The sequence below is a fragment of the Cavia porcellus genome, unplaced genomic scaffold, assembly GCF_034190915.1.
Source record: "Cavia porcellus strain 051 isolate PalLab524CR breed Dunkin Hartley unplaced genomic scaffold, mCavPor4.1 scaffold_6, whole genome shotgun sequence".
Lineage (NCBI taxonomy): Eukaryota > Metazoa > Chordata > Mammalia > Rodentia > Caviidae > Cavia > Cavia porcellus.
In genome coordinates, this window is record NW_026947489.1 from 84874245 (window position 1) to 84899001 (window position 24757).

The 24757-nt window shown below is 40.8% G+C and overlaps 1 protein-coding gene across 1 annotated transcript in view; it reads right to left on the reverse strand.

The window, feature by feature from the left end:
* Ankfn1 (ankyrin repeat and fibronectin type III domain containing 1) overlaps nt 1-24168 on the reverse strand; it is a 390235-nt gene extending 366067 nt beyond the window's left edge. The window contains exon 1 of the mRNA XM_013149456.3: nt 23949-24168. The gene's annotated coding sequence lies outside the window, so the exon portion shown is untranslated. The remainder of the gene's footprint in view (nt 1-23948) is intronic.
* Nucleotides 24169-24757: the final 589 nt, after the last annotated feature.

Genomic DNA, 24757 nt, shown 5'->3' on the forward strand with positions numbered 1-24757 from the left:
TTGCTTTATAAGGAAGTCAAGGCTTCGAACACAATGTTCATTTCCCCTTTCGTGGAAAAACATCTCTTGATAAGTGGAAATATTTTTTCAACAAAGAACCTGCTGCTCCAGATTTGTTAAAAACTGGTTTGACAATCTGTTTCCATTCCAGTGTCAAATGCTGGGGGGAAAAAAGAATGTTGAGTGTTATGGGTAATTTGTATTGAGTTAGTGAGAAGTGAAATGAACGGTGTGTGTGTGTGTGTGTGTGTGTGTGTGTGTGTGTGTGTGTGTGTGTTTCATTTGTACAGATGAAAAATGATATTTGAAGAGGAGATTTTAGGAGATAACTGAAACCTGTTTATTTAACATATACGCTGAATACCAATTGCATGATTTTACTTGATGACTTTGCTGTATCATGCCTACAGTTTCATTTTGTTTTATGATTTTGATTAACACATTTTTATTGTGTGCACCGTTTCTGTTGAACAATTTGCTAACTTCTTTGCTGTGAGACTTTAATTATATGTCTCTTTGGGATGCTACTGTTATCTACAGAATTCAGAGCATTTTATTTATTTCATCAAACATTTTTAAAGGAGCGGCTACATTCTGTGCTCTGGACCAGCTACTGGGAGGAAGACAAGGGTGAATAATGTGCAGTTTCTGTTCTGAAGATACTCTTAGCTTATAACTAGGATTTGCAAAAATATCCCAGGGATTGAAATCCAAAATTCCTCATCCTCTTGGCAAATACCATGAAATATTGGGATAGTATATTCAAATTAAGACAAACACTGTATGATTTTACAATGAACCAGACTTTACATTAGAACCTAGTGGGACTGTGAGAACCAAAGGTTTTTAAAAAGAATAGCAGAAATGTCTAAGCATCGGAACTATTCTATGCCCATTTATTTTGTGTGGATTGGAGAAGACCCATTGTTACTTTGGTTCACGGTGGTTTGGGGCCACTACCCTGTTAAGAGAACATAAACTAATTCAACATGGCATGTAAGAAATTCTTTCGAAGTTCACCTTTCAGGTGAAATGACACTTGCTATCTTTGGGTGCTTTTCTCCTCCGAGACTCTCATTCCCTGTCCTGCATACAGATTGGCAACTCGAACTCTCCTCCATGCTACACAGCATGCTACATCCCATTTTGTACACCGCTCTTTGTACTCAGCTGCTCTGATGTGCACCTTCCACCATTACCACCTTCACACACCCAGCATTGTCTTTCTTCCAGCCACCCCCACAACCCCTCTTCCCTGGCATCCCCATCTTGTCAGTCCTGTTCAAACCCAGGACACATCCCTCATTTCCTTCTGCTTCTAATGGTCAGAGGGAGTCCTGCATCCCTACATTTCTATTTTGTGTCATTCATATGTAGCAAAGTCTTTCTTGGGGGAGTGGCTGGAGGTAGCCAATAGGTACCAAGTGCAAATATGTTACCCTGTACATTTTCAAAAGAGGAAATGGAGACTTCTGATTGGTGTGAAAGTTACAGTTGGAACCTCAGGCTCTCTGCTTTTAAAGACTATGCTACTTCTATGACATCCTCAAACCTCCTTCCATTATCTTCATCTTCACGCAGAAGTAGGCAAAGATTTGGGTCCTTTCTAGGTTTGTGCCTTGCACTTTGCACCTGTTCAAAATTCATCTACTGAATTGAATTTATATTGGGGGGGATGATACTATTTTCTCTGGCTTTTACAGGCAAAGTTTAAAATGTTTGATACAATTCAGTACTGGTGAGTAGGTGGCAAAAACAAAATCTCTTTGATTCTTTGTTAATGGGACTATTCATTAAAGTAGCGCTTTAGAAGTATCTACCAGAATACTCTAACACACAACTCCACATTTGGAACTCCCTTTCTGGGAGATAACTAAAATCAAGTACAAGGATATGCATATGAATGTATTTATCATAGCACCATTTATGCTACTAAAACTGTATGCAACCTAAGAGCTCTAAGAGGAAAATGAACAAGTTCATCAGGGGACTTGTGTGATGGAGTATAATGTATACTGAAAGCAGGCTAATGTAACGGACCAGGGTTGCACTTCTGTTTTCCTACCTACATGAGAGTCTGAAAGAAGATTACACATTCAAAGACAGCCTAAGCAAATTGGCAAGACCTTGTTCAAAACAAAATGCTTGGGATATACTCAGTACAACCTCTAATACCATTAAGAAAAAGGTTAATGCAGATGTGTGTTTCAAAGGTAGAAAAAATCTGTTCACAACACATCGCTGGAGAGATAAAAGCAAGTTTCAGCAAAATGATTAGAGTCTTGACCTATTTTTTTCTAAAAAGAAACAAATTCTTTTTTGACCTCTTCCCCTTGCATATTTACACAGACTTTTTAGATTGTTGATTTGGATTATTCTTTCTTAGAGTAGTGGTTATAATCCAAAGACAAAGACGGTTTACACTAAGCACTCTGCATTCTAAAGGGAGCCACTGGCAACTGGCTGTGACCATCCTCCTATAAGCCATGCCACAGCCAGAAGTGACTTTATAACCACGAGCCGCACTCCTCTATCTCCCTTCTTCCCAGAAGATTAGGCATGGTTAGCCTTGGGAAGCACACTAAGGTTGAAACGAGAGATTATCCAGGAGGGTAGGGGCACAAGGGAAGGGGGCACTTCAAGAAAGAGCCATCTTAAGACAGTATCTGCTAAAAGAGAAGATCACAGTGATTTTTCCTGGTTGGATGGCAGGTAAAGGGAGAAAAGGAAGAAGATGCAAGGAGAAAGTCATTGCCTGGAGATGGCTGGGGAGAGTAGATAAGAGCAGAGTCCAAAGACAAGACCCAAGTACTGAAGGCATAGAGGGGCACATCAGAGAGATGTGCAGGATTTATCACCAACTGGGAATTAGTTCAAAGAAGTGATTAGATGCCTCCATGGATTACTCATACCTGACATCTAAGCCATCTATTGGCCACGGCCACACTACATGCTGGAACCACCATTCACTTCATGGGAAGGATGGAAATAGATCCAGAAATAGGAATTTGTCCCAAAAAGGAGAGAAATACCAAGTCACCCAGCAGAGTCTGGAAATTTTCAGTTTTCTTCCTTCTTCCTCTTCCCTACAATGTTATGGAAGTTGTGTTGGCAAAAAAGAAAGATAGAGGAAGTATCTTGAAACCTGTTACATGTTTTTCTCAAGTATAGAGGGTAAAGCCCAGCTGGTATTTGGGAGAAAGGAGATGAGCTTTAGATTGAGTTTGAAAGTCAAGTTAAAAATTAAAAATAAACAAAAACTAGGATGCATTTACTAATTTACCACATTGAGACTTTTAATAACCTCAAGTGGCTGAAAATTATGAAGGCAAACTTAGATATCATCAGAGGGCATCTGCCCACAGGTGAAGTAAGATTAACATCATCTATGATAGGTAGATATGGTTACTAGTGTTAGTAAGATCTTTTATGCTTATAACCAATGGATTAAGAATCCTTAGTACATTGATTATATGTATGTGTGCACACACACACACAGATATGTACACAGATAAAAGTGTACAATTCAGGACAGCAGTCCATAAACTATATAGGGTTTTGTGGGCCATAAATGCTCTGCTGTTTCTACTTGGCTCTGTCACTGAATGCCAAAATATCCCAGATAATAGGCACATCAATGATTGTGGCTGTGTTGTGATAAAGCTTTCATTATGTATGAAGCCAGTAGGCTTGTTTTTCTCTGTGGCAATGGTTTACCAGCCTCTGGTTTGGAAGAACTAGTAGGATGTTTAGTAAATTGTTAACCATGGAAGATAGGGCAGGTACACCAGCCAAAGCTGCCATGAACATATGGGCCAGTGAGATCTCTCTGGAAGACTTTTGGAACCAAGCACACAAACAGACATCACTATGTTGTGCAGGAGGAGCAGCTTGTGTCCTGTGGGTGTTGAACTGCATTGAAAACCACCGGGTATACTGTAGATGGAACAGGAAGAGGGGGCCGAGCAGACAGATGCTACCGAGATGAAAAAACCACAGCTACAGTGGAAGCCAGTGAAGCCTTTCTATGCTCTCCATGCAATTGCCAAGGTCAGTCAAGTTATCTAGGTCAATGTTTCCCATAGTGAGGCAGGCAGTCACTTAGAGGCTGAAGGTAAGGACCACCTTCATGGCCAACTGTGTGCCCTTCCAGGGAAACCCAGGTCACATTAGTAGATTTGGTCATGGCTAAGGCTATTGCAGTTCTCCCCATCACAAGCCTAGGAAGTAGTCTAAAGTATTATAGACACACGATCTGTCAAATCATGAATCAAATCCTGGCTCTGTCAGTGCCATCTCTGTGACTCCCAGAGATATCACTCACCCTTCTGAGCATCTCTCTTCCCCAGGGTGGCAGTAGCAGCAGCAACAGCCAATAGAAGTGTTTCCTGTGTGCCATTTTAGACACATTATCTGTGATCATCACAAACTTCGTGCCAGCTATTGTGAATAACACTTAAAAGGGAGATAATAATAAACCCTGCTGTAATTATTGTGAAGATTAGAGATAATTCATGCTAATTTCTCAGTTTAGCACTTGACATGTTGCTCAAGTTTAAGAACAGATAGTTATTATGTTATTACCATTTTTAAAAATTCAACCTTCAGGAACAGTGTGAACTAGGTATTATGTGGACAGTTAGAACAAATAGTCATGTCCTACACACCCTATGCCTCATTATTCTGAAGCATGTCTCAGACAGTGTATACAAGCACTAGATGGGAAAAGAGAAAAGACACTGTGAGAAGGACCCATGTCTGCTCCTGTGTCGGAGCCAAGCCTGCCATCCAGAACAGTAACACCACCTGTACCTAGGTAAAGACCCAAGAAGAAGATCCATATTAAGTCCCTGGTTAGACTGATAAAAACTTCTGTGGGACAACATGCAAAGATACTGAAAAATGTGATGAGCATCAAGGAGACACTGAAAATAGTATCTTGGAAACTAACGCTTTTTCCAGGGGAAGCGTATCTATGTTCAGTCACCATAAATTGATATTTAAAAGTGAGTGTATTTTCTCTAACACATAGCTTAAGTATGTAGCCCTTGTGGCTCATAATTCTGTTCATGCTTCAGACTCCTTTGTGCTTCTTTACTTTGCCTTCCTTTGAATCATCTGTGTCTCAGATTCAGACTTTTCAAGGAAAGGAGTCAGACTGCTCCAGTTCACTCACTTATAGCCTGCTTTCAAACTTGAGTCAAATATCTTCTCCTGATAAGCCAGCTGTCCCAAGAACAATGCTGTCATGTGGTGGAGACCATAGTAATCTGAGGAGGAGGCACCATCTTGGATTGCACCCTCAGCAGGGAGCTTTGAGTGGAACCAAATGCTATTGCTGCTTCGTAAAAGCCTTGTGAGCATCCACACATGGTTGTCAAACAAAAGGAAAGAAGTAAGTTGCCAGCTGGTTGGCCTGAACCCAACTGTATTACTTTACTAAAGCTACCATAGCAAATTTGGTGGCTTAAAAGAACAGAAATATATTTTCTTACAGTTCTAGAAGCTAGAAGTCTGAAATCAAGGTATTACAAAGCCACACTGCTTCCAAAAGCTCCAGAGGAGAATTTATCCTTACCTTTACTGGCTTCTGGTGGATTCAGATGTTTTTTGGCTTGTGGCTGTCTCTGCTTCCATCATTCCATGGCCTTCCCTTCTATGGCCATTTCCTCTGAATGTCTATTATAAAGGCACTTGTCAGGATTTAGGAGCCACTCAGATAATCCAGGATGATCTCATCTCAAAACCTTTAACTTGTTTTCATCTGGAAAGATCTTTTTCAAATGAGGTCATAGTCACAGGTTCACAGGATTAAGATGTCAACATTAAACCCAATGCACCAATGAAGGTCAAGATATAACCATGAAATATTTAACATTAATCTAATCTCTAAACATTCCAGCACATTTTAGGAGCTCAACCCAATTTGTAGGATGAATGAACAAATCAGCACATTTATTTTATCAATGGGGAAACTGAGACCAAGAACAGTGATCTAGCCCACATCAGTTATCTAGATTATATCAAAGCTTGAGTCAAGTCTAGATCTTCTGCCCTGGGGCTAAGGACCCTGAACCCATGGGTAACATCTACCACTACCACTGAAGTTCAGAGACATTCTTTCAAAATCACTGAGTCAATGTGAATCAGAACCGGCCCAGGACTGAGATGTCAGTATTGAGCAAGTTCCACTTCATCCTGTAATCTTGAAGAGTCACTGTCATCAGATGTGGAAAAGAAGTCTTAAAAAGTCAAACAAAGATCCAGAATACAAAAGTTGAATATAGCATGTGATATATTCTGTAAAACAGGTCACACTGTATTTGTTCACTTTAAAAGTGTTTTTTTTGTTTGTTTGTTTGTTTTTTTTTCTGAGCGCACACTGTTAACAGGTAAGGAATGGCCAATTCCTTTCAAGTGAAAAAAAAATTGGTAGCACATCTCGATATTCTCAGAAACACAGCTAGTTCATGAGAAGAGAATCAAAGTTGCCTTCGGGTATGAGTGTCTCCCTGAGACACTGTCTTCAGAGTCACTGCAAAGCCAGGAGAGCAGTGTGAGAAAACTCAAATATGCCCTACAGATAAGATCGGGTCTTTAGTTACACAACAGCTCGCTTAGTTTTGCTCTAAACTGCAAACCTAAGAGAGACAAAAGGAAAGAAGAAGTTATATTCATTTAATGTGTCTCCTTATAAACTATCTTCAGTTGCTGTGACAATACCCAACTGTTGCACATTATACAAATCCTCTTGGTTTCCATGTTTCAGCGTTGACTGTGGTGACCTTTTAGTTTCTGGTGCCTCCCATTGGTGGCACCTCACCAAAGGATGTCTTTAGATGGTGCCTGTCTTCACAAATACATCAGGAGATTTCAGTAAAACTTAAGATTGCCTGATTCTCTTGAGATTACATAAGCTGTATTGCCAGTCTGAATTTCCACAAGCCTATGTAAGGGGCTTGAGTTTAGTATTTGATGATCCCTTCTGCACAGAGTTCCCCTTATTTCCACCTGCCTGCTTCTCTCCTTGATAGCACCTGCTGCCGACACTTGCATCTGTGTCTTCTTGCCAACTGCTATCATTCCATTAAGTACGCTGTTCACATTGCTATAGGAAGACTATTCAAAAATAGGCATGTAGTGCTCACACCTAATTACCTTAAAACTTCAAAAGGGATTTCCCCCAAATAAAGTTTTATTCCAACCTCTAAAAAGAGTTCAAGTTTGAAATGTTCCACTGGATTTGCTTTAGCATACACTGATCTAAGTTTCCCTAATGCCACTGCCTGGCTGCCTGTTTCTTCTTAGTCCTAGACTGCTCCATTCTCATACTTCATTCACGGTCAGAATAATAGCATCTAAGAACACCCAGGTCTACACTTCATGTGTAGAAGATTTCTCTTCGTCTAAGGGAAGAGTCTCTGTTTAAAGATTAGTTTTGGGAATTAACAAGGTTTAAATTCAATAGCAAAATAGGAAATGACTTTGAGCTTTGTCTTTTTTTTGTCACTTCCTTTGTGTCTTTTAAAATAGATACAGTCATGGATGAAGGGAGGAAGAAATTTGAACAATAAGTCAGTTTAGAATTTAAAGCATGATTTGACTTAACCTGTGAAGATATCAGTACTAGGCATAATGTCAGCTCATAATGGGTGCTCAAAGTAGATTGGAGGGAAAGAACATGGAGAGGAATAAGTTACTCAGTGTACAGCCTTCAGCCTGCACTTCATTTTAGTGATATTTAGAGCATCTGTCAGGTACATCTTCTCCTAAGAGCAGTTTCACTGTAACTTACTCGTTTATCCTTTCCCTGAGTGCCTACTTGGCTGTCCCTGCTATTTCCATTTACATGCGTGACTTCAGCTGTCTGTCTGCTCAGAATCTCATTACTTACCTAAATATACTTCAGGACCAGTCTTTCTCTTATCCTGAACAGTCATCACAATGATTTTGATATTGAACTTCGACAGTTCCATATGGTATGATATGAACTCTCTCTAGTGGTTCAGAAAAGTCTCCAGTAGCTTTTTCTGTGGGCTAGAGTGACTCACATCCTCTCAGGTTTACTCAAACCCTAGAGAGCTCTACAGGTACAAAAGTAGGCTCTCCTCTGCTGGACAAGTTCACTTATCTCTTAACACCCAGAGAGGAATTAGCCAACCAGTAAATCAGTCTTCTGCTGCGTAAGGTTATGATCAAGACAATATATCTCCCAGGACATAATGCTTGCAGGGAATATGCACTTAATCCATTTGTAAAGAATAAGTAAGTCAATGAATGAATGAATGAATGAATACACAGCGAATGAATAGATGAGGTAGGAAATGATTTTTTAAGTAAAATATAGATATGAAACTTAGTGGGCTCCTGTTCTAAACATTAAATAAATTCATCTCCTTTCCTTTAGTAAATCTTTCTCTGTCAATGACCTAAATGCAAAGCTGTTTCGTTTGCTTTTGTACAGTAAATTCAGAAATCTGACAAGGCTTAGCACCTCTTGTTCTTGTGGCAGGATTTGAGAAGAATACAGCAGGCTTTAATCAGTTTCTGACAAGGCCTGGAGAGACTCAAGAAAAAAAATTACATCTTTCAGGAAAAACTTGGAGAAACAAGAGGGAAACAATTTTTTGTTGTATTAGGAAAGAAAAAAAACCTGGAAACATTGAAAAGGCATTGGATTTTTGAGGAGAAAATAATTGAGATTCATGCTGTTCCATTTCCAGAGTACAAATGTTCAGGCTAATACCAGTCTTGATTTTACCCTATTTTAGTTACAGAGGAAGAACAACATATCTCAGTTTTGTGTACTTGTGTTTTAGATTGGTCTTCTGGACATGAACACATACATGTAAGACATGTCTGCTGAACAATACACACACAAAATAGGAATATATTTTAAATGACAGTCTCGCTCTTGCCTCTCCTCTCCATTTTCCACCTTTAAGCTCTTGAGAAAAGTGTCTGAAGTGGAGATTGGCATGCACAAGAGTAACTGAGAAGTGCTGTGTGTCATAAGGCCCAGGGAGGATGGTAGGAAGTAGATTTTGATACCGGGAGAATCTGAGTGGGGATGAAGTTTCTACATAAGCTTTAGCTGATTCAGTGGTGAGGGGAGCATCAGATCTGGGAAAACCCCTCGGAATCATCCTAAAGGAGGCTACACTCCCTTGCATCATTCAGTGGATGTGAGTTGACTCCTGAAGAAAGTGGTGTACACTGAGAGGAGGCAGCTCCCTTTGGCAGAGAGCAGTTGCTGGGGCAGGGCTCAGCTATGAGCCCTCAGTAAATAACACTACATGTGTGTGGGTGAATATGTGCCATATTCTTCAAGGTTAAATTGAGTAGAATCCTATAAAAATCTACTATTGTGTGTTCTCTAAAGCACAAACTCTTCCTATGAACATATAAAACACACATGAGGGGCAGTCAAGTATGCTAGTTAAGGACATACACTCTGAAGACAGCTTTGGAAATTTACTTAGTCACTTGGTGCCTCTGCAGTCTCATTGATCCAAATAGAGAGTGATAAAAATAGTACCAATCATAGAGAGTGTATCTCTATTTACAGAAGTGGGGAGTTCTGTGTGTTCAATTGTGTGTTCTCCACACCTGAATCCTGAGTTCTGTGAATGTAAGAGGTGTGACCAGGAGTCACCACTCTTTAATGTTTTGATGCACAGCCTACTTTCTTCTCATAACTGTCAGTTCCTTTATTGGCACCGAACCCTCCATCTGTCTGAAACAGGCAGTTTGTTTTTGTGTCATTCCTGTATTTTTTCTGTAGTCCAGTTCCTACTGAGAAAATCTTAGATGATGTCTAGCCTATAATCTCACTCTCTTAAGATCTTTTGCAAGGCTCTTCCATTTATCTTTCCTCTGACTCTACTTCTTGTTTCATTTGACTGTGTCTGGCTTGGGACATGGGACACGGTCAGCCTCTGGGATCTCATGCCACCAGCTGGCTTGTGGTTACTTTTTATTATCTCCTACTGATGTGATCTCCGTGCTTCATCCTCATGTTAATAATTTTGGTTCCAGCCCCGACAATTTGCTATGTATGTTACCATAGTCAGCATAGTGGGCAGGCAGAAAGGACATGTCCATATTTTCACGCAGATTCAATGAATTGCGAATTTTTTCTGCTGCTGTGGAGGCATCCGTGGTGGTTCTATTTTTGAAAAAGCATCTGTTTCTGCCAAATTCTGGCATGGAAGACCTCCTCAGAACCAGTCACCTCTCCTGTCACCTCTTTACACTTCTGGGAATCATATCTTTTAGTTTCTTGATCTAAAGACTCCAAGCTCTGTCAATAGTGGCTGTAAGAATGAGCTGGTCCTCTTCTGTGGTTCAACAGCCACAAGGATCTTGGACAGGGAGCTTGTGCTCCCTTGAGCACTCCAAAATTCAGTCCCATCTCATCCTAGTAGTGTGGTATACTTTGACAAACATCTTCTTTCTAAAATGAGAATTGTTTGCTACATGCTATCTACAGGTGGATGGAGAATATAAACCCTTTACCAATTGTATATTACTCAAAAGATGACTCTCTTTTTCCCCCTTATACATGGGTCTTCAAGGAGGATGAGGTCTGCTTTTGTCTATCAGTTCCACAATACCTACCCAGGGCATCTGAGATTCTGTGATTCTATAATTATGAGAATAATGATAAAGATAATTTATTGAGAATTTATGGAAGTCTCCATTAAGTATGATGGAGAAGAGACCCAGAAAATTAACCTTCAAAATAAAAAACTATAGATTCTGAACAAAGTAGTAAAAACACAGAATATACTCAGAATTTTTGGCGTACTAACCAAGAAGATGGATTTCAGGTGGGAGCTAAAATTTGGAAGAAGAGATGGAATTCCTGTTTTGCTTCAACTTTGCTCTGAAAGTGGGACATAGTCATAAGACACAGGCTGGCTGAAAGACTTAGCAAAGACCAGACATATTCTGACATAAAAATATCAAAGACAGAAATGAAGGTGGCCACAGCTCAAAAAAGAAAGGGAGGAAGCCCAGAAATAATGACAGAGTAGAGAAACCCTAGGTTGTATGTGTCAGCTCTGTCCAAGTTTCTAGCTGATCCCTGCGTATATGAGGCAAACTGAAAACAGTCTGGAAAAGGGATGTATTAGTCAGCTTTCCTCTGTCTGGTATTGTACCCAACATCCACAACTTAATGGAAGAGAGGTTTAATTTAGTTCATATTTTAAAGGGCTTCATCTCATGATAGGCTGGTTCCAAGGCAGAATGACCAGATACACACCCAAAGGTAACATCACCACACATGCTCTGCTGTTTCTACATGTGACCCGCTTAGTAGATGTGTAGTAAATGAGGGCAATTATAACAGTAATGGCAATTATATCTTCATTACTTATTGAAGACATTTTATAATGTATTGTCTATTTATTCATTCAACTAGCAGATTACACAAACCTGCCAAGAGCTTGTATAATGAAAATGCGCATACAAGGTGTGAAAAATAGAAATGAAATCACTTATCTCTACATGAACTTCAGCTATACCTCTCCTCAAAGTAACAGCAGCACCTGGTGCTGTGTGGGTGTTGTGCAAGTAAATGCTTATTAATCTGTGGCTCACACTGGTCATAGAGCATAATGACACAAATATTATCACTAGTGCTATAATTGTCACAGATGAGAATCCCATGTTACAGAATAGGTGTGCAGAACAGCAGTGTGCAGAATGAACCTGACCTTCCCAAAGTCTCTTGAATTCTTCAGCATGCTAGGGCATGTCAGTTCGGTTCTGTCCTATAAAAGAGGTTTATTCTGTCTGAAGATCCAGCAGTTTCTCCAAAACTTGTCAAGATATTTTATTTCCCTCAGTCTCATTATCAAATATGTTTGATTCAGACATGTGATAGGTTAAAAGCCACCATTTACCCCTGCTTGCCATGGAAGCTTGATACTGTCAACCTCTGTTGGAGAAAGCTTGATGAACTATGACCAGAATAATCACTAATGCACAATGTACCAGGCTGCAGTGTTCCAGCCCCTTTTCTTTCATGTTATATTTACTGCCTTAAATAAGTGGCCCTTTGCAAAGCCAGCCTAGTGCCTAATGGGTCTTTGATCAGGTTTTGCTTCCTGACAGCTGTATATATAAATGAATGTTTATTCCAATTAAGGAACGAACACCAATTCTTCATATCCTCTGACTGCAAAGTGTCTGCTCATCAATATACCCCCCTTCTTTTGATGCTATAGATACTATCCCATTTAGAAAAAAATCTTTTGGGAGGCTGCAGGCTTTGTAGTTGGGAACACTCAAGAAAAGAGAGAGCAAGATTTGTAGAAGTTGTAGAAGTAGATTTTCTAGAATCTACCAGGAGGTCTAAAGTGACTAAGAAAACCACAAGTTTTGGACATCTGCCACTATTCCCATGTAAGACACTTCATGTACATGATTTTATTTTATTTGCATATTAATCTTATGAATAAAGTGTTGCTAGCTTCATATTACGACAGAGAAAATGCAGAACCAAATGACCTGCTCATGGTTATGTGACTTTTCTGTAGTTGAGTCACAGTTCAGAAAGCTCCGTTCCAAACTCTCACATCTCAATTACCTTTGAAAGTGGTTATTTCTTCTATAAATGCTAAGAATTTTACTGGAATTGAGTTCTAGGTCTCTTGCCTACTAGCTCTGTGCTCTTGAATAACTTCAATATTCTTTTGCTTTTTTTCCCACAGTATTAGGGATGGAATTCAGGGCTTTACCCATACTAATCATTCACTCTACCACTCTGCTCCACTTCAATTCCTCCACATACTTTTAAATCAGAAGTTAAGTTCTATTAGTACCTTCTCTGCTTACATGACAAGGTTGTCATGAGCTGGATTTGCACATGACAAGCTGCTGTACACAATATGATGAGTTATCAGCATGACCATAAAGAGCCTGCCTAGCTGCCTCTGCTCCATGCTGATGCATTGTTTCTTCACTATCCTGACTCTGAAAGCAACAGTTGAGTTGGCTTCACCAATAACAGATTTGTTTTTAGTAGTAGGGGTGATTCTGTCTTGAAGTTGGACCAGAAATAGCAATTGAATATGCTTTCATGAGAATTGCAAAGATTCCATTTTGTGGGGAGGAGGGAATAGGAACCAATAGAACAGCAATTAAACCCACAGTTTAAAAACAAATGCTAGGAGGGCACAGATGATATCATGCAATAGTTGGAATTTCTCCTATTTTCTCAGGCTAGTTGAGCAGGAGCAGCCTTGTGACATCCCACGCCAGCTGTCAGTGCCTGTCCCAGAAGCTGCAGTTCCCAGCACCTCTTCAACAAATTCCTCTTCCCAATGTAAAACTGTCATCTTTAGCTCCTAGCAGAACCCAAAGAACCATGGTGCTGGGTTTTGTGTCCGATTTGGCTCATGCTTACATGAGGGTGCTCATCTGTAACCTGCCTGGTGCTGCCTCCGCCATGTGGGTCACAGGGGTCTTGCTGCAGGCGGCACTTTCCTGGAATGGAGACTCACTGATCATGCAGTAGAAACCTTATACTAAGCCTGAGTCTCAGCAGATCAGTTGCCCAGCCCTTTCAATGCCAGGTGAGTTGACCACCTATGGGATGCAAGAGAAACCACTTCTTTTCTCACCTATTACTACAACCCCTGCATATTTCCCTTATAAAAAGGCAAGGCAAATCAGGGCATCAGGAGGTGCTAGATCATTGCTAGCAGCAGGCTATAGAATTACATTATCAAATCTTGTGACAGGAATGCTAATAACTGGGTAAGAAATTTCTCTAGATTTCAAAACCTACTACCCAAAAAATAATTTAGGAGCTCTTCAAAAAGTTAAACACAGAGTTACTATGTGACCCCAGCAATTGTACCTCTAGGTATATGCTAAATTGAATTCAAAACAGGTTCTTAAGTTCCCAAACACAAATGCTCAAACACATAATAGTCAAAAGACAGAAAGCATTCAAATGCCCATCAACAGATGAATGGAAATACAAATTGTGGTATACCTATACAATGAAATACCACTCAGCCAAAAAAGGAACAAAGTATTGTGTATGCTACAAACTGGACGAATCTTGCAAACATTACAGTAAATGAAAGGAACCAGACACAAAAAGTCAATATTGTGATCTACATGAAATATTCAGAATAGACAAGTCAGGAAAACAAAGAAAACCGGTGATGATTAGAGATTGGAAAAATGAGGAGTAATACAGTAGTAGTAGTTTATCTGGTGAGGGACTTTATTTTGAAATGATTAAAATGTTTTAAAACTTAATATAGGTAGTGATAGACAACATGGGAGTGCTGAATGTCACTGAATTATCAACTTGAAAATGTTTAATTTTATGTTATGTTAAAAATTCATATCAATGTTTTAAAAGCTAATAAAATTTGCATCCTCCTCTAAGATGCATAAAAATAAAGATGGATTGATGAATGAATGCATACTAATGTGATAAAACACAGAGTAAAATGTTCATTGCAGAACTCAGGCGGCGGTCCTTGAATACTACCCCACGTTAAAGTCAATGTTTCTGTTTATTTTAGAATTGTCTTCATAAAACGTTAAGATGTTAGGATTGCAGTTAAACTCTCAGTAGGCAGTTGGAAAGTAAACCCCCAAATCCTGCTCTCCAGCATGCATCTTCTGGTCCTTCTCAGGGTCACAATGACATTTGGGAACTTGTCGAGATAAATTGCTGGTGTTTGTCCACTGCATGCTTCCTCAACACCTTGCCATTTTCTGGACCTAACCCCACCCAGCTTCAGAAAATGCTGTCTTTTTATTGCAACACTGCCACTTGTATACATCTGTGCACCCCATGACTTAAATACGTTCTCTCCAGTTGTGACAACACTCAGAGCAGGTTGCAGACAAACACCTGGATGTAAACTTCATCAGACACAAAGTATTACATATGCTTCATCCAAGTATATTGTACATAAAATAAAAATAAATAAATCTAAGCTTTGTAAAAGGAAGGATAATGCCACATTGAGCTAATCAGATGAGCTTATGGTGTGCTCTTCTGAGAGGGGCAGGACCACTTTACTTCCACAAAAGTAGTAACTTTGTGAAAATCCATTGAGCAGCACTGTGACTACCTTTTTGTAGTACATTATGTCAATAAATTTTTTAAATAAACACTACACAAATGAAACAGTTTGATGAAGTTAATCAATAAAATCAAAAGCAAGATTATTAAAATGGCTAGTGTTAAAAAATAAAAAGAAAGATGGAGAAGAAAGAAATGAGAAGGATTAGGAATCAGAGGAAATCTAACTACCTACACAGGGAAAGTTGAAATTGGATGGCAGAATAATGTAGACATCTTTATATTTGAAAATGGCCTTGAAAATCTTGTTGAATTGGATACTTTTCTAAGAAAACGACTGAGACAAAAATGGTTAAGGGAGCAGTATCCAATCACAGATGCCGCTGCTGTCTGGAATCTGAGCCATAGCTGAGTCCATGGTCTCCCTCCTCTCACCAGCAGTGGGAGGGTGCTGCTGCAGGGCTCACATTGACCAGACAGGAAAGGGACCAGGTGCGGGACAGGGTAGCCCCTCGTTCTGATGAAACTGTGATACCCTGCCATAGATAGAGGTGTGAGAATCACCATCAGTGCAGATTCATTTCTCATGAAAGCACACTGTGTGGATAAGGTCTTGCCTTGGTTTCTTTCCCAAGGCTACGTGAAGACAAACGAAGTCGAGGATGGCTGGAGTCTACTGAACAAGGACACACTTCCACTGAGGAGTGAAATTAGCATTTTGTTGTCATAAATATCCTTCCATTTAAAATCGGAAGCCAATTTTTAAATGACCTTACAGGTGGCTGGAATTGTTTCAGCTGGTTTCTAAAGAAAATTTGGTTTATGTGATATGAGAGGGAAGCAGTACATTATAACAAATGTTAAGTTTGGAAAATGCTCCCAGAGCTGCTGAGCAGAATGTTAGTGAAGGAGCTTTTCTTTTAGCTAATGGCTCTCTGTTGCCCCTAACTTAATACCCAGGTAAGCACTTTGAGCAGGAAAACAAGGCTAGGAGAAATAGACTTTGAAGACAGAGTCAGAAGAATCGAAGAGGACCAAAGTTTAGTAAGCTGAGCAACTTGACCTTTCTTAGTTACGTCCAAAAAGGCAATGTTTGCAGTGATAGCACAAGTCAGCCCTAAGTAAGAATTGGAGAGGAAGATCCTTTTTTAGAGTGGAAGAGGTAGAGCTTTAGTAATGGTATTAGAAAAGATTTTACTTTGAATATAAAGTTGCCTATTTAAGCTTAGAGTATCTTGGTAAGACAAAGGGAAAGTTTGAATTGAAAATGTTAAACAAAAAAAACCCCAGAATTGCTGTAATTGATGGGGTGACTTATTAGGTAAGGAGGTACGAGGTTGTGGCCTTAAGGGAGAAGCTTGGCTTAGAAGAGGAGACAGGGTAACAAAATTAGTATAATCTCTATAGTGGGCTGTATAGGGTTCCAAATAGTTATGTCCATTTCCCAACCTCTCATACCTGTGAATGTGGCCTTCTTTGGAAACAGGGTCTTTGTATTCGTCATTTGGGACCTCAGGGTGAGATCATTCAAGATTTAGGATTAATTAACCTAGGTCCACTGGCTGATATCTTCATAAGAGAAAACAGAGGGGGCATTTGAGACACTCAGACACAGAAGAGACACAGTGGAGAGACCATACAAAGAGAGAGACAACTTCAGGCTAGGACACACTGGGATCCAGCCTCGCTGGAAGGATCAGGAAGCATTCTCTGGGGTCTTCTCCTTGGACCCTCAGATACATTTGTTTTGAGATTTCAGCCTCCAAAATTATGAGAAAATATATTTCTGTATTTTAATCATCCTAATTTGTGGCTATTTTTTTATGGCAGCCCTAGGAAATCAACATTAAGTTTAAACTTCATCTCACAAATGGAGTCTGTAGAGTGAACAGACAGAAGAGAAACCACTGAGCTTCTGAGATGCTGACTCGGTTAGGAGACTTGACACAGGACAGTGTGGCCCTGGAGCTGTTGTGCTCTGTGAAGCCACGCCTCCTGGTCCACTTTCAGCTTTTGCCACTAGCGTTGCTCATGCATCTCCATCCCAGTCACTTTAGATGCAAAGCATTAAGTCCTCTAGTCTATCTCTCCCAACCACGTAGTTTATATAAAACTTTAATTAAGACGACTGTGAAGAAAGGATCCACAATGTGGTCTCTGTCTAACATCATTCAAACAGCTGCTTGATTTCTCCTGGGCACCTTATTTTCATGGTTGGTCTAACTTATTGCTGGTTCCTGCCACTAAGTTCAAGTTCCTCAATTCCTTATGACTTTATATGTCACCAATTATAGTGTAACAAGGGGCTAAGAATAATTTAAATCCCTTGCTGGGGTGATTATCTTTCTATATTCAATTTATTGAGAAATTGCCATAGATAACCTAGATTCCAAAGGGAGTTGTGGAAAGAAATGTGTGTTAAAGAAAGACATTTTTTTTACTTCATATTTTTAAAACCTACTTTCTACCAGACATTTTGCTAAGTGTTAGTAATATATGTATGAATGAGAAGAAGGAACCTGATCTTCAGAGATCTCACTGTCTCATGTGTAGATGGGAAAGAAACATTTTCTTAAACAGTGCAAATACCACACGATGAGGATTATCTTGCAGAAAAAAAGGGTAAAGGGTAGTGATGTGGAACCTTGGGAAGGGAGGCTTCTAGAGATGGGGTAGAAGTGTGGCTAGATAGTCTCTGTTTGCTATTCTGAATTCCCTCTCCTGCTTTTCCACCTGCTTTGTGCTCTGTGCTCAAGATGGGAGCAGTTGTGAGTGGTGTCTCTGTGCACCAATGACTTTTAGCTTCTAGATGGCTTCTGTAAAATGGGAGAGTAGCAAAGGCAGAGTATGAGTGCATAGAGAAGAAAACATCCCTCTCCATCACCCCAAAGGCCACCAGAGACTGCACTGCTTGAGAATGGACCACTGCTTCTGAAGTCTGTTGTACTGGGCTGGCCATGTCTGAGCCATGGTTTCCTCCTTCTACCTCTGGTTGCATCCTGGGCTGCTTTGCCAGCCCAGCTTGGTTTCCTTTAATCCTAATCTTGCCTTTGGCTCATCATTTACCTTCATTTACCAGCTCAATGGAGTGTGGTGTCTGTTTCCTGAGGGACTCCAGTGGTTATTGGGATCCAGGTTGCTTCACATATGTGAGGGTAGGTTTCATTATGTCCTGAGGGACAAGTAAGGTTTCACCAGGTGCAAACAGGTGGGATGAGGTTGTCAAGGATGCAGTAAGAGTGTGATCCATGCCAAAGGTCAAAGAAGCACACTGTACGTTTGGAGACTAATAAAGAACTCCAACCTTCATACACGGAGATGTGCAGGGGCTGGTGGGGAGGAAAACCCTTTGATGCCACTAACACTTTGGGATTTTATCCACAAGTGAGAAATTTCAAAGATGCCATACTTAAAATCATTAAATCCTAAGGTCTTTCTAGGAAAACTGTTGTTTCAGAAGTGAGAAACTAATGTAGATCTCTGTTTTACGTCTATGTTTTATTGGTTTTGCACTATTCCCTGCTTGGGGGCTAGTCAAATTCACTTGTAGCCTGTGAACTGAGTAAAGCTACTGACTTTAAATAAAAATTAAACATTAAATCACTTCAAAAGCTTTTCCTTCTCAGTCCCAATTTATTGGCCTTCTCATGTATTATAGAAAAAGAGACTGCTCCTCTTGAGAAATGTCCCAGCCTCATTCAATTACAGAAAACTTTGCTAACTATGACAGTCTTTCATAGGTCCTTATAATGGGAGGGTTTGATCAGAGCTGAGATTCATGGATCAGGTGTTAGCGAAAGGAGAAAAGAGAAGGTGAAGTGACATCTGGTGAAGATAGGTGAGCTGTGATGTGTAGAACTGGGAAGAAGGAAGAGAAGTTCAGGACAACAGTGTCCATGAAGATATAATGTGAACCAGAAATTCAAGTCATGACATATACAGCTTTAAATATTGCAGGAACCACATTATACAAAAAGACAAAGGAAGTGGAATCATCTCAGGTGTTCATGGATAGAGGAATAAAGTAAACAAAATGTATCTGTATGTATGAAGGAAATATTCCACTGATAAAAGGAAGGAAATCCAGATACATGTTACAATATGGATAAACCTTGATGTTATGATGCTAAATGAAATAAGACTGTTAAAAAAAAACCTATGAGTTCACTCATATATAACTAGGAAATTTAAATTTATAGTGAAAGAGCTGTGAATGGTACTTTCCAGGGGATGTAGAGGTGAGGGAGAAAAGAACTTGTTGTTTAATGAAAAGCTTCATTTTTGCAAGTTAAAGCTTTGGAAATTGTTGGCATGGAGGTGTAGATGTGCTTAGCACTGCTGAACTCTATGCCTAAAAATACTTAAGATGTTACATTGCATGTTATGTTTTACCAGTTATTTTAAAGATTAAAAATATACAACTGAGATTTATTTTAATAATATATCTTACTTAGCTTGTCATATACAACATATTATTGTTTCAATACGTAATCAATGCAGACCTACTAAGATATTCATGTTTTCTTACTGACCTTTGAAGTTTAGTGTGCACGGCACATTTTGGAAACACCACCATTTCAGCTGCCACAATTTAAGTGCTCGTGAATCAAATGAGTTCACTGGTCTCCATATTGGAAAGCACAGTCCAGAGCACTGGGGAGAGGCAAGTGCCCAGCTGCGAGCATTCTTTTCCTTAGATGTACACCAGTGATTTGCCTTATGGTATCTTTTTCCTTTAGGAACTTGCTTTTGGGGGAGTAACAGGAATGGGCTGAGACCTAAGATTTTTGTGTACCACTTTATGGCAAAATGATCTCAAAACTCAAGAATCTCAAGGCAAAAGCGATCAGAAGAGACCACTGAGCTGAGCTCGGTGGTCGCAGGCATATCCATTGTCGTGACTGCTGCAGGTCTTGTTGCAGTGCTAACCTACTGGTACATCAGTGAGGTGCAGTCAGGTGCAACAGACTTCAAGAGACTCACTAGCTCTGTCACTCGGGACGAGCTGCATAGCATAGCAAAGCCTGAGATACTGCATTAGTAAAACCGAGATCAGGACAGTGGCTGCCTCAGAAAGCTGCTGAGGATGAGAGCAATGTGCTCACTTGAAGCTTCTGAACAAGGTGTCAGGTTCATGGTGGGGACTGTTGTGAGTTGCTGTTGTAACAGATACGGCCAGGACTGCTACCACTTCTATGAGGAATACGCTTCAGCTACATGCCAGTGCCTCCACATCCTTTCAGACTTCCATATTATTAGACTTCCAGCTCATATTAAATGTGTCTGTGGCCAAACGCAGATTCTAGAGCATGCTAGACTGCTTGAATTTAAACTGTGCTTCTGTTTTTCTCAGTGCCACCTCCTTCTTACTTCCTGATTCCAAAACAAGACCCTTGTCTCCTCTCCAGCATAACCTCTTCATTGTTCAATTCAAAAATCCATAAAAGGAGAACAGTGATAGTTCAAAACCACATGGGGTTGTTGTGATGATTAAATGAAATAAAGAAGATAAAACATGGCCCAGCACACAGCAGGCCCTAGCTAAGTGGGAGCAGATATTACGGGGTAAAAGATAGGAATGCAACAGTAAAGAAAGCAGAAACCACACTGGGCATGCTATTTCAGGAGAGCTTCTGCCAGTAAGAAAATAAGGATTGAGGAGAGCTGGCATATGGGAAGTTTTTCCTAGTGCCTTGTGTAGATACTTGGGCCACAAGTTAAAAGTCTTTCTTCAGTCTGGCAAGTGGCGGCCACTTTTTCCTGGTGTGTCAGTCTTGTGAAAGAGCAGGTAGACCTCACACTAGATCTGTGTCTGCTTCTAGAACCCCAACCCCACCGTTGGTGAAAGAGTTCTGCTTCTAATAAGCTCTCACAGACTGAAAAAGTCAATAAAGATCCTTTAAAAAAATTGATCTGCTTATCTGTGGTAAGGAAATCTTGTTCCCAGGACACGGCTATATCCCACTAGCATAGGTCACGGTGGGTGAATGCTGGCTGAGCTGGAGCCTGACTCCCTGCTGGGCATTCTTGGCCTTTGCACAAATAATTATTGAATGAACAAAAGAGATTAGAACTGAAGCAGTTTACAGTGAGCTGCATGGGAGGTCAGGAAAGCTCAGATTCATCTCCAAATTGATGAGATACAAGGGAGGAAGAAAGAAAAGAAAAAAATAATTATTTGGCAACGTTGTCTTTACGGAAGTTAGGCACCAAAAAAGAAATACTGTATGGCTCTCCTTTGCTCAGTGCGAGTATTCAGACCATCCTACCCTGTCTTGCCCTTGGAAAAACTACGTAGAAAAGTACAGACTATGAGACATAACCCTGTTTTCTGTTTGTTTCTCTGTATTTGCTTCCTATGCTTAGCTAGTCCTCACTTTCCTAAAGACTACAGTTCTATTGTGCTAGACATCAGTCTCACAACCTGCCCAAGAAGTGAGTTAGCTCCTATCCTGGCTCTTCAGGTTTGGGGAGGAAGACAGGAAAGCCCAAACAGGCTTTAGAGCTCAAAAGTAATTTCAGGCTGGTCTCCTTACCTGTGACCCTGCTTCTGTCTCAGGAGTTAGGACACAGAATGGAGGCGCTCCATCTGTCCTTCACCCTTTTACTCCTAACAGAGTGGGGCTTCCTTGCCCTCTTGGTGAGAGAACCTGAGAGGCTGCTTCTTTATCTTACGAAGGATGATGCAACCTGACTCTTTAGGACCCAAACACCAACTTTACAAAAGTGACCAGCACCTTTGTATAACTCCTAATTTGGGAAGAAAAAAACCACAACAAAAATTTTTTAAAAAAGAATGTAATGTATATAAGGCTCTAGAGAAATTGGTGCTTTCTAGACCGTATTGCAGATCATTTAGATGGCACAAATATATTTCAAAGAATAGATTGGTACATATATAAAGGTATAAAAAGCCAAAACATAAAAGTCTTTCAGCTCAAGAATATCAACAATGTGATTTGATTTCTCCCAATTTTTAAAAGGGGCGTAAAAACTCACAATACCAAGAAATATTCATAGCAGCATTGTGATTATGAACAAACTGGAAGCAACTTAAATATCCAACGATTGCTAAATTGATTATGGTGGAGCCACTGAGGGGATTGGCCTGTTTAATTCAGTCATGATTAAATGATCTATATGAAAGTGGTACTGGAATATGAGAGGGTAGTGTGGAATGACACTGAGGGAAAGACAGAGCAAGTGAGTACGTCATGATTACGGTTACCCCACAAAAGCATCCATGGGCAAAGCTGGGAAAGAGCACAGAGAAAACTCAGAGGTGCTAAGAGGGTTGGATTGTAAGATCTGTAAATAGATACTTTGTAATGTTTCTGCAATGCATTGGCACTGGTAGTGGCACAAATAAGTCCGAACAAAGCACAGACATCATATTATTCCTCTCAGCCCTGTTCTTTCGCTTTCCTGAGGGTGCTTAGGTTAGATCTCACTTGTCTGCAAAGGCACACATCTATGCCACAGATGGGTCAAGATGCTGTGATGGAGACAGGAAAGAACTGCCTCCTTGAAAGAACTCCTCCTAGAAGTCAGAGGACTCATTCCTCTTCCCCACCTGCTCTGCCCTGGTTCCTTCATATTTAATTTACATGTCCCTCAGCAGCTTGGGAGCCAGGGCCCTGACCTGCCGGGATAACACCATGTAGTGCCTACCCAACCATCCAGCTGCCTGCTCTCTGAGCCACATCCTAAGGCAGAGTGCCTCAGCCTCTTCCACCCTTCGGCATGCACTGCTGCTCAGAGCCAATTTGAGGACACACAGCGTGCCTGTCCCTTAGTCCCACCTTTCTCCCCATGGTTCTTCCTCCTGGAGAAGATGATCCTGTTTACTTTTACTGCAGATGCCTGGGCAAGACATATACTCAGCGATATCACAATCTACAATGAAAGAAGTGTGTGTGTGTGTGTGTGTGTGTGTGTGTGGTGTCTTCTTACAACCAGCATACAAACAAGTTTATAGTTTATGACCAGGCACGTTTCTGTCCAGCACATTATTTAGTACCAATAACCACCAACATCCACAGATACAAAGCAGCTCACTAAGCTAAGAAAAACCATAGCTGGTGACACAAGTGCTTTCAAACAAAACGTTTCTCTTTCTGTCCTTTCAAAAGTTCAATATACTCACTGTTTGGAGATAGCAAGCACCCCCCGCCCCCAGCCCTGCCCCAGCTTGATCTAAAACAACACAACACAAAACAAAACTTTCCTGCAAGTTCAAAACCTGTGTGTTTGCCCTGGGCTAAGAGGATGGATAAATGCAGCCCACATTTTCCATTGCCTGGGCTCACTGAACTCTTTCAACTGTGACAAGCAAGAGGTTAAATCCTGTTGGATTTGACGCTGTTTACTACAGAGAGCTGGAGCTGACAGCCAGAGACACAAGTGTCACCCGGACCCTTTTGCAGCCACTGGGATGCAAGTGCCCCTCAGGAAGAAGCAGCAGGGTAGCAAAGCAATAAAGATCCACACATCTGCAAAAGAAACTTGGGAAAGAATCCCTCATGGGAGTCCTTCAACTGTCTTGCAAAACCTTTTTGGGGCTGAGATGTCTTACTGCCCTGCAGCCCACTCTCAAGGACGAAGGAGAAAAACAAAAACAAACACGAACTGTTATTCCCCACCTGCTGTTTGCATGTTTCATGATAGGCAAGCAGAGAAAATGCAAGTGCGTCTGGACACATTCCCTGCCCTCCTTTGGAAGAGAGGGGCAGATCCCTAATGCATTTGTTAATTGTGTAAACTACCGCCGCCAACCCCAGCCACAGGAAAATCCCCAACCTACACATGCATGCCACCTCACAGCCAAGCCCCCTCCCCAGCATCTCATCCCCACGCTGCAGAGAAATCATCAAATGCTACTCACAGGCGGCAGCCTCAGCCTCCCTCTACCTCTCCCCAGCTTGTGCACGGGCTCTGGTCGCGGCTGCTGCTTCTCCTGTTGCAAGTGAAACAAGCTTTCATCGGCAGAGATGGTTTTCCTCTGGGCTGCTTTGTCTGAGATTCCCCAGATGAACAGCGACTCGTTTATGTCATTATCCGAGTTCGATTGCTCCCCTAACACAGGCAGGGCTTTGGGGCTGTCATCTTCCACTGGCTGGGTTTCTGGTGAGAGAAACAACAGACCTGAAACTGACAACTGATCACATCAGAACACTCCAGGGGACGGCAACCCAAGACTATGAAGTAACATGTTAGCTTACAGTGATACCACGCAAAGCCATAGATCATCTGTCTCCCATTGGCCCCGGGACCCTAACCAAGTGTGTCAGACATTATTTATGAACTTGTAGCTTCCAGAATGACTCTAGGTATAGCCAGATGGGCATCACCACCCTCAGACATGTTCTACATTATGGGAATCAATAAAGAAGTACTATCATTTGGTGATTAAAGTTAAAGGCTTTTAGGGCAAAATGGACTTACATAGATTTAAGTAGACTAGGATTCAAGTGTGAACTCCACCACTTTATGGGCTGTGTGGTTTTGGTAAAGTCTTTATCTTCTCTTAGACTCTTTCTTTACCTGTACATCAGGGACAATGATAGCCTCTTTTGGAGACCTGGAATTGATTATCAGATCTCGGGGTCATTTCACTGGCTTCTGTAATCAATTGCTTCCTTGAAGGAAACATTATAGTACTTTGTATATTTAGAGAAGCCAGAATTGCTAGAT